The 13,085-nt window shown below is 41.9% G+C and overlaps 1 non-coding gene across 1 annotated transcript; it reads right to left on the bottom strand.

Moving 5' to 3' along the window:
* Window positions 1–290: 290 nt before the first annotated feature.
* Window positions 291–397, bottom strand: LOC145537337 (U6 spliceosomal RNA). Its single transcript, XR_014076357.1, has one exon. It is a non-coding gene; the product is annotated as a U6 spliceosomal RNA (small nuclear RNA).
* Between the last annotated feature and the right edge of the window lie 12,688 nt (window positions 398–13,085).

Here is a 13,085-nt window from a genome sequence, read left to right as displayed (position 1 = left end):
TAATGCTACCTTTAAATCACCTCCTCCCTGAAAGACACTTTCTCTGTCCTCTTGATGCTCTTGGATTTATTTATTTATTTGCAACTGGACAATGAGATTTTCATCTTCACCAAATTTCCAGACTGAAAAAAAATCCCCCCGGAACTTTTTTTTTTTAAACTCTTTAAAAACTTTTATTTTTTTTTCTTTTTCTAAATACTCTATTTTATTGTCATGCATTTCTTTTTTTGTTTGTTTGGGTTTTTTTGTTTGTTTTTATTTTTTTATTAGTTTATTTTCTATTTTTTAACAAAAATATGGAACGCTTCACGAATTTGCGTGTCATCCTTGTTCAGGGGCAATGCAAATCTTCTCTGTATCGTTCCAATTTTAGTATATGTGCTGCCGAAGCGAGCACCCCCCGGAACTTTAACTAGCTGTCCCCAGTGGGTATAAATTGGGCACAAGATACAAAATAATGAGCTGAAAATGGCCTTATACCTCACCTCATGCGTGGATGCTAAGTCACTTCAGTATGTCCAACTCTTTGTGACCCTATGGATTGTAACCTGTCGGGCTCCTCTGTCCATGGAATGTCCTCTGTCCATTCTCCAGGCAAGAATATTGGAGTGGGTTGCCATGCCCTCCTCCAGGGGATCTTCCCGACCCAGAGATCAAACCCATGCCTGTTACATCTCCTGCATTGGCAGGCGAGTTCTTTACCACTAGCGCCACCTCGAAGCCCATCTCACCTCATAGGATCTCAAATTTCATCTCATAGAAGTCCCCTCAAACTCCCTTATTGAGATAACCCATGCTTTTCTCTAAAAAGCACAATGTTTTATTATATATGTTCATTTGCTGGTGGGTAGATAAGATCTATGGGCTTCCCTGATAGCTCAGTTGCTAAAGAATACACCTGCAATGTAGGAGATCCTGGTTCAATTCCTGGGTCAGGCAGATCCACTGGAGAAGGGATAGGCTACCCACTCCGGTATTCTCAGGCTTCCCTTGTGGCTCAGCTGGTAAAGAATCCACCCACAATGCAAGAGACCTGGGTTTGAACTCTTGGTTGGGAAGATGCCCCGGAGAAGGGAAAGGCTACCCACTCCAGTATTCTGGCCTGGAGAATTCCATGAACTGTATAGTCCATGGGGTAGCAAAGAGTCAGACATGACTGAGCAACTTTCACTTTCACTTTCTTTCAGATAAGATCTGTAGATAACAACTTATTCAAGGCTTACCAAGAAATCAGGGAAATGTAAAGGAGGGAAAACTAATGAGTTATAAATTCTTTAGTATTCTTATAATATATATCTAAGTATTTTGAAACAATGTGGTATCACTATGTTTTTAGGTTTCACTATTTTTGAATTCATATTCATTAAATAATTACTGACTCTCTAGTATGTGCCAGCTACTCTGTAGGTTCTGGGAGTATAGTAATGAACAAAATGGACAAAATTCCCTACCTTCATGGATTTTGTATTCTAGATGGAGAAGACAGACAATAAGTGCATGCAATATACATGTTGGGTGGTAATAAGTTCGGTCTGTTCAGTTGCTCAGTTGTGTCGACTCTTTGTGACCTCGCAGACTGTAGCCCATCAGGCTCCTCTGTCCTCGGGATTTCCCAAGCAAGAATACTGGAGTGGGTTGCCATTTCCTTCTCCATATAAGTTCTGTAGTGTTAAAATAAAACACTGTTTAGGGAATGGGTAGATGGGATTTCAATTTAGAGTGGTCAGCAAAGACCTCACTCAGAAAGTGTCTCTTGAGCAAAAATCTTTAAGAGGTGAAAGACTGAGCCATTTGGATATTTGAGTATGGTAGATTGTATGACTGTAATAATCTCTCCCATTCAGCATACCCTTTTTGTAATGTGCCTTTTCTATTCCTTCTATCAAGAATTGGAGCTTTCCCTCTTTTTGAATCTGGGATGGTCCTATGATTTGCTTTGAAGGGGACAGGAATGATTTGTAAACTTGTCAGTGCTAGGTCTTAAGAGGTCTTGCAGCTTCTTTGTTTTAAATTACTTATTTTAATTGGAGGATAATTACTTTACAATATTGTGATGCTTTTTGCCATCCATCTTCTGTTTTTACCCTCTGAATGTGGCTGTTATATAGAGAAGTCCCAGCTTTCCTGATGTAGAAACAGGCCACAAGGAGAATTAAGGTGCCCCAGTAGACAGCGAGCACAAAGGTTCCAGTCTTGTGAGTGGGGCCATATTGGACCCTCCAGAATTAGTCAAGCAGCTCCATCCAACATCATGTGGAGTAGAGATGAGCCATTCCCACAGAATTCTGCCCAAAGAGGAGACCGACAAAAAGGTAAATAAATGGGATAATTATAAATTATAATAAGTTCTACCAAAGAAACAGACAAGAGGTTAAGAAGAAGAAGAATACAAGGGGCCTAGTTTATTTAGAAGCACTTCCCTGATAGCTCAGTTAGTAAGGAATCTGCCTGCAATGCAGTAGACCCCAGTTCAATTCCTTGGTAGCGAAGATCCACTGGAGAAGTGATAGACTACCCACTCCAGTATTCTTGGGCTTCCCTAGTGGCTCAGCTGGTAAAGAATCCACCTGCAATGCAGGAGACCTGGGTTCAATCCCTGGGTTGGGAAGATCCCCTGGAGAAGGGAAAGGCTACCTACTCCAATATTCTGGCCCAGAGAATTCCATGGACTGTATAGTCCTTGGGGTCGCACAGTCTGACATGACTGAGTGACTTTCACTTTCACTTTTCAGTTTACTTAGAAGAATTGGCCAGGGAAGGCATATCTAAGGAATTGGCATTTGAGTTCAGACAGAAAGGATGTAAAGGAAATAAGAGTATACTGGGCAGAGGGAAAAGCAAGCGCAAAGGCCCTGTCTCAAAAAAGAGGTTAGGTATTTCAAGCATTTTTTAAAGAAGACCAGGGGGACTAAAATAAGGGAGATGGTTCCAGGGAAACAGAGACTAGATTATACAAGGTCCAGCCAGTTGATGAAGAATTTGTATTTTTTCCCTAGGTGAACTAAAGCGTTCTAAGCAGTGTAGTGACATCATCTTTCAGTTTAAAAGTGTCACTTCTGCCTCTGTGAGAGAATAGATTAGAGGGGTCAAGAATGCAAGTGGAGAAATTAGGTCTTACTGCCATCCAGACTCAAGTTGAAAGTAGTCCAGTTAGAGTGATGACAATGAAGATGGAGAAGTGTGAGTAGCTTGAAGATGTGTATTGAAGATACAGCCTACTGAGGAGTGAAGACAGGATAAGAGAAAAGGGAAATGGAAAACTCAAAGATAACACAATGATATCTGACTTAGGCAATAGGATTGATGGTGGTACTTTCACTACTGAAAGTAAGGAGATGATTAGAGGAATCCAGAATTTAGTTTTGAATACATAAAGTGTGATATATTGGTAAGATATCTTTATATAGGTGTCAAGTGGACAGCTAGAATTCAGAGGAGAGCTCTGATTGGCAGATTTAAATTTGAGGGTCATCAAAATAAAATACAATATTTAAATCTATAGGAATGGCTGAGATCATGCAATGAGAAAACATAGAGTAAAAAGAGATGAGGGTATAAGACAGATCACTGAAGAATGCCAATATTAAAAAATAAACTAAAGGAAGAACAGATAACTAAGCAGAGTGAATAATGGCTAAGCAGTTAGGAGGAAAAGCCACAGGAGTATGATGTCAAGAAAGGCAAGAGAGATATGTATTTCAAACTGGAAGAAGTGGTCAATAGTGTTGAATGCTGCTAAGAGCGTGAGTAAAATGAGAACAGATAAGAGCCTATTGGGACTTCCCTGGTGGCTCAGACAGTAAAGAATCTGCCCGCGATGAGGGAGATGTGGGTTCGATCCTTGGGTCAGGAAGATCCCCTGGAGAAGGGAGTGGCAACCCTCTCCAGTACTCTTGCCTGGAGAATCTCATAGACAGGGGAGCCTGGCGGGCTACAACCCACGTGGTCACAAAGAGTTGGACACAACTGAGTGACTAACACTTTCACTTTTCAACACAGATTCAGGACTGGTTAAGAAATGAAATGAAGTCAGGATGGAGGCTGATAGATACTGAGAAGAGTGATGACCAGTGGATTGGAGGTTTTAGAAAGGATGTGTGTGTGTGTGTGTGTGTGTGTGTGTGTGTGTGTGTGTGTGTGTGTTAGCAGTGAGGGTGGGGGAGGGCAGAGGAATGGGATGTTTCAACTAAAAATGGCAGAGGTGATAGAATTTTTGTGATGATAAGGTCCAGGGTGTAACCATGAGAGTAGATGGCTGAATTGGGATGGAGGAAAAGATCATGGGAAATGAATAGATCGAGGAACTGAGAATCCGGTGGTCCATCCATGTGAATGCTGAAGCACCAACTTTGTGGCATAGGAGGTAAAGTCATCTATAGAGTGTGACTCAATCACTGTGTTTGCTCTTTTGCAAAGAAGTCAGTTTTTGTGTTTGGATTTTAACTCCCTACAACCTCAGCTAGGCCCTCAACAATACTAGGCAAGTCAACAGTTCCCCAATTAGTTTCCTCTCCGATTCCTCAGAATAACTATTTTGACTGAATACTGTATAATCTTAACACTGTGTAGATGACTTTGCTTCCTACTTACAAAGAAAACGGTCCATCGGGAAGGAAGTCTCTCTCATCAACTCCTTACATACAAATTACATATGCACAGTCCCATGTTTTCTTCCTTCTTAAGTGGGAATCGATCCACTCCCCTGCCTAAGGCTAATGCTTCATCGATGCGGAGCTCCACCAATGTGCCCCATGCCAGCAACATCCCATCTCTCCTGTATCTTTACTCTATTTCTGCTTGATGTTTCCCTCGAGGCTGTAAACTGGCATGAATCTATCGCATCTGTACAACAGCAGCAGCTGCAACCCGTCCCACCACTGTCTTCCCTCTGGACTTGCCTCCACAGGCAAACTTGTTGAAAGAAATTGAAAGTAAAGCAAAACTAGTTGAGAAGTTACTGTCTCCACTTCTTCATCTCAGAGTCACTTCTTTTTTTTTTTAATTTAGCTTTTTATTTTGATTTTTGTATTTTAGCTTTTAAGCATTTTATTTAAAACGAAATTGAAACTGAAGCTCCAATACTTTGGCCACCTGATGCAAAGAGCTGACTCATTAGAAAAGAACTTGATGCTGGGAAAGATTGAAGGCAGAAGGAGAAGAGGGCAACAAAGGATGAGATGGTTGGATGGCATCACCAACTCAATGGATATGAATTTGGGCAAATTCTGGGAGTTGGTGAGGGACAGGGATGCCTGGGGTCCATGGGGTTGCAAAGAGTTGAACACTACTTGGCAACTGAACAATGATAACATTTATTTTTTTTATTTTAGCTTTTAATTTCAGACTTAAAGAAAACTTGCCATAAGAGTTTTAAAGAATCCCATTTTTGTCCTTCACTCAAAGTCCCCAAATGCTAACATTTTCCCACATTTGCTTCTTTCTTCTCTTCGCCTTCCTCCACTTTCTCATTTCCTCTTCCTCTTCCTTCTTCTTCTTGTCCTCCACGGCCCCTCCTGCCTCTTCCCTTCCTAGGTGAACCCATTTGCTCTCATAATTCCAATGTGCACACTCATGATTTCCACACCTGTGTGCTCAGTCCTTATCTCTCTTCTGAGCTCCTTATCCACATGTCCATTTAAGTCTAGTTATTCCCTAGACTCCTCATGCTCAACATGTCCCAAACTGATCTCATTATTCTTCCCCCACATTTCTCCATCTCCATTTCACCCCTGTGTCTGCTTGTTTGTTTGCATTCCCTGTCCCAGTTAGTGACACCACTGGCTCCAAGTACCTAACCAGAAATCTGTCTCTTTCTTCTCCTTCACTTATTTTGTCACAAAGTTCTAAATCTCTTTCATTTATGTGCTCTCCTTATTTGGCTTTGGTTGAGATGCTCAGTCATGTCTGATTCTTTGCGACCCCATGGACTGTAGCCCACCAGGCTCCTCTGCCCATGGGATTCTCCAAGCAAGAATACTGGAAGGGGGGTGCCATTTCCTCCTCCAGGAGATCTTCCTGACCAAAGGATTGAGCCCATGTCTCTTACGTCTCCTGCATTGGCAGGCGGATTCTTTACCACTAGCCCCAAGTATCTCTTGCTTAACATATGGAAATGATTTTCCAACCGCTCTTATGCTTCAATCTCTACCCCTTTGAATTACTTCAGCTACCTGAGTAATTTTTCTAAAATGCAGATTTCATCATGGCATTGCCCTGTTTAAAACCATTCAAAGATTGCTCATAGCTTCTGGATAATGTCCATACTCCTTGGAATGTCATATAGAGTTCTTCATGATCTGTCTTCAGACTATCAGCCTCTTCATTCTCCTCCACACTCAACCATGTACCTACAATATTATTCATTTATTGAAGTTACCATATTCCCTTTGGCCTCTGTGCCACTGTGCATGCTGTGCCATCTTTCTGAAATGCCCTTCTTTCCCTGAACAACACCTACTCTGTTTTCAAGACTCATCTTTCCCAGTTCCACTTGTTAGTAGGATCCCATTCTCCACGCTCTGTAGCAGCTTGTATTTATCATATCTCAGTGCTTTACCACACTTTATTGTAACTGTCTGTTCACTTATTTTTTCCCTACTAGACTGGGGACTCCTTGAGGAGAGGGACTTAGCACACACTGCAATAATGAACTCTAATATAATGAGTTTGATTTACATAAGGCACCAATAAGAACCAATCAAATTGCTTTGTAGTCATAGGCTTCTATCTTTTTTCATTGTATATGTATGCATTGATAAATCCTTGAAATAAAATATAACATTTATGTATTACTTGTCATGTATTTTGATATGTTTACTAATTTTCACATGCCATCTATCTGGACTCTAGTTGCACTCCTTGAAGCTTATATTTCCGTAGAATAAAACTTCAAGTCCCTTCTAAATGATTATGTTCAGTGAACAGGTAGATAATTTCCCACAGACACACATAACTGAATTCTTTCTTTTCTCCTGCAAACTTATCAGGAGTTAGAGAATCTAAGAGTCGAAAAAGATCTTTATAGATCCCCTTTTCTAGTGCTTCCCAAACCTAATAGCTCATCTGAGGGAGTCTATAAATATACAGATTCTCATGCCCCACTCCGGGAGAAGGAAATGGCAACCCACTCCAATATTTTTGCCTGGAGAATCCTGTGGACAGTGGAGCCTGGAGGGCTGCTGTCCATAGGGTTGCACAGAGTTGGACACGACTGAGGCGACTTAGCATGCATGAATGCATTGGAGAAGGAAATGGCAACCCACTCCAATATTCTTGCCTGGAGAATCCCAGGGACAGAGGAGTCTGGTGGGCTGCCGTCTGTGGGGTCACACAGAGTCAGACAAGACTGAAGCGACTTAGCAGCAGCAGCATGCCCCACTCCAGAGGTGTTGGTTGTTTAGTCACTAAGTTGTGTCTGGCTCTTTGCGACTCCATGGATGCAGCCCGCCAGGCTCCTCTAACCATGGGATTTCCTGGGCAAGAATACTGGAGAGGGTTGCCATTTCCTTCTCTAGGGGATCTTCCCAACCCAGGGATCGAACCCAAGTCTCTTGCATTGGCAGGCAAATTCTGTACCACTGAGCCACCTGGGAAGGCCAGGTGGTACAATACATAGGTACAATACAGTATAATCTGAGACCAATATTTCTAAAAATTTCCTCAATTAGTTCAGATGAGCAACCAGGGATTAGAATGCTTGATCGAGAGTAATCATCATGTCAGTGCTTAAATACCCTGGATAACATTATAGCATTCTCAAACTTTAAAGTGGAATTTCACTTGGTAGGTCTGGATAGGCGGCCTGAGGTTCTGTATTTCTGGGAAACTCTCCCGTGTTACAATGGACCACACTTTGAATAGCAAGGGCATTAAAAGCACACAATAGTAGAGTCAGAGAAACCTGGGTTCAAATCCTACTTCTAACTTAGTAGTTATGCAACCTTGGGCAGTTTACTTCACTTTCTGATCCTCAGTTTCCTCATTTATAACATCAATATGATAATGCCTCATTGGGCTGTTGTGGAGATTTTTTCTTAAGAATACAAATTGACACAGATATATTCTTTTGACAATTCAAGCAATCCAAAGCAATTGAACTTTCTCTTCATCTTGATTATGCAGACACATTTGAAGAGAATATCTTTACAGTATTGTGCCTTCCTATACAGAAATGTCACTTTTTGTTTGTCTTTATGTGCCATGATTAAATTAAATGAAATAATGCTTTAAAAACACTTAGCACGGTCCCCGGACATCTTAAGTGCTTAGAATATGGTAACTGGTAGCTTTTAACACCTTATCTTCGACAAAGGAGGCAAGAATATACAATGGAGAAAAGACAACCTCTTTAACAAGTGGTGCTGGGAAAACTGGTCAACCACTTGTAAAAGAATGAAACTAGAACACTTCCTAACACCGTACACAAAAATAAACTCAAAATGGATTAAAGATCTAAACGTAAGACCAGAAACAATAAAACTCCTAGAGGAAAACATAGGCAAAACACTCTCCGACATAAATCACAGCAGGATCCTCCATGACCCACCTCCCAGAATATTGGAAATAAAAGCAAAAATAAACAAATGGGACCTAATTAAAATTAAAAGCTTTTGCACAACAAAGGAAACTATAAACAAGGTGAAAAGACAGCCTTCAGAATGGGAGAAAATAATAGCAAATGAAGCAACAGACAAACAATTAATCTCAAAAATATACAAGCAACTTCTGCAGCTGAATTCCCGAAAAATAAATGACCCAATCAAAAAATGGGCCAAAGAACTAAACAGACATTTCTCCAAAGAAGACATACAGATGGCTAACAAACACATGAAAAGATGCTCAACATCACTCATTATTAGAGAAATGCAAATCAAAACCACAATGAGGTATCATTTCACACCAGTCAGAATGGCTGCTATCCAAAAGTCTACAAGCAATAAATGCTGGAGAGGGTGTGGAGAAAAGGGAACCCTCTTACACTGTTGGTGGGAATGCAAACTAGTACAGCCACTATGGAGAACAGTGTGGAGATTCCTTAAAAAACTGGGAATAGAACTGCCATATGACCCAGCAATCCCACTGCTGGGCATATACACCGAGGAAACCAGAATTGAAAGAGACGCGTGTACCCCAATGTTCATCGCAGCACTGTTTACAATAGCCAGGACATGGAAGCAACCTAGATGTCCATCAGCAGATGAATGGATAAGGAAGCTGTGGTACATATACACAATGGAATATTACTCAGCCATTAAAAAAAATACATTTGAACCGGTTCTACTGAGATGGATGAAACTGGAGCCCATTATACAGAGTGAAGTAAGCCAGAAAGAAAAACAACAATACAGTATACTAATGCATATATATGGAATCTGAAAGATGGTAACGATAACCCTATATGCGGGACAGAATGAGAGACACAGATGCATGGAACAATTTTATGGACTCTGAGGGAGAAGGTGAGGGTGGGACGTTCTGGGAGAATGGCATTGAGACATGTGTATTGTCATATGTGAAACAGAGCACCATTCCATGTTCGATGCATGTGACAAGGGCTCGGGGCTGGGGCAGTGGGATGATCCAGAGGGATGGGAGGGGGAGGGAGGTGGGTGGGGGGTTCGGGAAGGGGAACACATGTAAACCCATGGCTGATTCTTGTCAATGTATGGCAAAAACTATTACAATATTGTAAAGTAATTAGCCCCCAAGTAAAATAAATAAATTTATAAAAAAAAAAAAAAAAATTTATTAGAGTATGGAAAATTTCAAACACACACACACTGTATAAAGGCCAGTATAAGTGAATCTCCACGTGTCCATCACTCAGGTTCAACACTTGTCACCACATGGCCAAACATGTTTCATCTGTACACCAGCTCATAAAGTAAATCCTAGACACCTATATCATTTGCTCAGTAAACACTTCAGTGTGTATCTCTAAAAGACTTAAGGCTGATCCCCACCCCACCCCTATCTTCCTCTCTCTCTCTCTCATTATAACCATTAATTAATGCCATTATTTTCACCTAAAAGTTTAACATAAAAATCTTAGTATGATCAATTGAATGCCAATCAGCATTCAAACATCTCCAATTATGTCAAAAACAGGTTTTTTAAGTTGGCTTGTCCAAATAAGGCTAAGAAAGGAAGTTGTATTACTATTATTATCATCACCTTTATCATTTCTATCACACAGATCTCCAGCCTTGACTTCCAGTGATGAGGAGCTTATCAGCTCTCACAGCAGTTAATTTTATTTTTCAATAATGTTTCCATTCGACAGAAAGAAGGATTGCTGTCTCCCTGTATCTTCCATCCATTGAGTCTTACATAGAACAAATCTACTCCTTCCGCTCCATGACAGCCTGTATTAGTTTCCTGTAGCCGCTATAACAAAGTGCCACAAACCAGGTGGCTTAAAACAACAGAAATTTTATTGTCTCACAGTTCTCCAGACTAGAAGTCTGAAATCAAGGTGTTGACAGGGCGATGTTTGAAGGCTCTAGGGAGAAACCTTTCTTGCCCCTTCCAGCTTCTGAGGGTTCCTGTTTTGTGCTGTGACAGCACGATTTCAGTCTGTGCCTCCTTCTTTACATGATCATCTTCCCTTTGTGTCTGTGACCAAATTTCCTTCTCACAAGGACACCAGTCATATTGGATTAAGCGCTAACCCTACGCCAATATGCCTCATCTGAATGAGTTGCATCTGTAAAGACCGCGTTCAAAACTCAGTGGCTTCCCTGGTGGCTCAGTGGTAGAGAATCCACCTGCCAATGCAGGGCACATGGGTTTGATCCCTGCTCCAGGAATATCCCACATGCCTCAGAGCAACTAAGCCCATGTGCCGTAACTCCGGAGCCTGTGCTCTAGAGTCCAGGAGCTGCAACTACTGAGCCCACATTAAACAGCTACTGAAGCCTGCACACCCTAGAGCCTGGGAACCACAACAAGAGAAGCCACTGCAATGAAAAGCCCACACACCAGCACACCACAACTAGAGAACAGTCCCCCCTTACTGCAACTGGAGAAAAGCTCATGCAGCAATGAAGACCCAACACTGCCAAAAATAAATAAATAAAATTATTTTTAAAAATCAAGTCACATGCTGATATTCCAGAGTTTAGAACTTCAGCATATCTTTTAGGGGGGACACAATTCAACTCAGAGTACAGCCCTTCAAATATTAAGAAAATCATCGAATTCCATGTGGCCTTCTCTTGTCTCGGTTAAACCTCCTCTGTTCCTTCAATCACTCCTGAGATTTGGCTTTATTTTTCCCTAAATCACTGGCATTTATTGAATAATGCAACTGAGCCCACTGATTGAAATGTTGTTCAGGTGTCGTTTAACCATATGAGTTGACCCACACTATCCCCTCTCTGCTTTCACATACTCTAGTTCTATCACTGCAGCTTAGATTTGGTGTCCCATTTCCTCTGCTGCTGCTCCTGCTGTTTAGTCGCTCATTCGTGTCCATGCAAACCCATGGACTGTAACCCACCAGGCTCCTCTATCCATGGGATTCTCCAGGCAAGAATACTGGAGTGGATTGCCATTTCCTTCTCTAGGGGATCTTCCTGATTGAGGGATTGAACTTGAGTTTCCTGCTTGGCAGGTGGATTCTTTACCACTGAGCCACCTGGAAAGCCCCCACCATTTCCTCTACCTCTCCTCATCTCAGGCTGAGCTGGTTTTTCTTCTTCTGTTCTTTTGTTTTACTTCTATCATTGCACATTACACTATGTAACAGCTATTTGTGTGAAAAGAAGTAAGAGTGTTTTAAGTCAACTCCATGAACCAAGAGGATGTTATGACCATAAAATAGTGGATTCATCAAACATCAGCTGGATCCTTACTATGTGTCAGGCACTGTACATGGTGTGATGGGTACAATTTTGAATAAAGCATACTCTTTGCCCACAGGAAGCTCACAGTCTAATGAGGGATGCAGACATGTGAACAGACAAGAAAAATACAGCTGGATGTAGAAGCAGGATGCTTTGGAAGCACAGAAGAGGAAAATCTAACCCAGCGTAGGACAGGGCATGTTAAAGAGAAGGTGAGGGTGGGACGTTCTGGGAGAATGGCATTGAGACATGTGTATTGTCATATGTGAAACAGAGCACCATTCCATGTTCGATGCATGTGACAAGGGCTCAGGGCCGGGGCAATGGGATGATCCAGAAGGATGAGAGGGGGAGGGAGGTGGGTGGGGGGTTCGGGAAGGGGAACACATGTAAACCCATGGCTGATTCTTGTCAATGTATGGCAAAAACTATTACAATATTGTAAAGTAATTAGCCCCCAACTAAAATAAATAAATTTATTAAAAAAAAAAAAAAAGAAGCCTTCTTTGAGGAGATGATGCCTGGGCTGAGTCTGAGAGGATGACACGAGTTCTGCCAGGCAAAGAGGGAGTGAGAAGCCGAAGTGATGGGCATCAAAGCAGAGGCTGCAGCATGAGTAAAGTCACAGAAGTGTTTGGAAAATTGCAAGGTTGACAGCAGTTTGGTATTGTTGAGACATTAGCTGTGAATGAGGCAGTAGTGTGGGAGATGAAGCTGGCAAGTTTGAGGAGATTTGCATGTCCCTGACATAGGGGCCAAGAATTGGTGCCTTCGAACTGTGGTGCTGGAGAAGACTCCTGAGAGTCACTTGGACTGCAAGGAGATCAAACCAGTCAATCCTAAAGGAAATCAACCCCAACTATTCATTGGAAGGACTGATGCTGGAGCTGAAACTCCAGTATTTTGTCATCTGATGTGAACAGCTGACTCATTGGAAAAGTCCCTGATGCTGGGAAAGATTGAGGGCAGAAGAAGAGGGTGTCAGAAGATGAGATGGCTGGATGGCATCAACAGTGCAATGGACATGAACTTGGGCAAACTACAGGAGATGGTGAGGGGCAGAGAGGCCTGGTGTGCTGCAGTCCATGGGGTCGCAAAGAGTCAGAGAAGACTGGGTGACTGAACAACAACATAGCTTAGACTCCATCTCGTAGGTCACGAGCTGTTACATGATCTTGTGTGTATGTACTCAGTCTTTGTGACCCCCATGGACTGTAGCCTGCCAGACTCATCCAGACA

This window comes from Giraffa tippelskirchi, chromosome X, assembly GCF_054371585.1.
Source record: "Giraffa tippelskirchi isolate mGirTip1 chromosome X, T2T-mGirTip1v1.2.pri, whole genome shotgun sequence".
Classification (NCBI taxonomy): Eukaryota; Metazoa; Chordata; class Mammalia; order Artiodactyla; family Giraffidae; genus Giraffa; species Giraffa tippelskirchi.
Note: the sequence above shows the minus strand (reverse complement) of the source record. Positions and strands in the feature narration are given on the sequence as shown.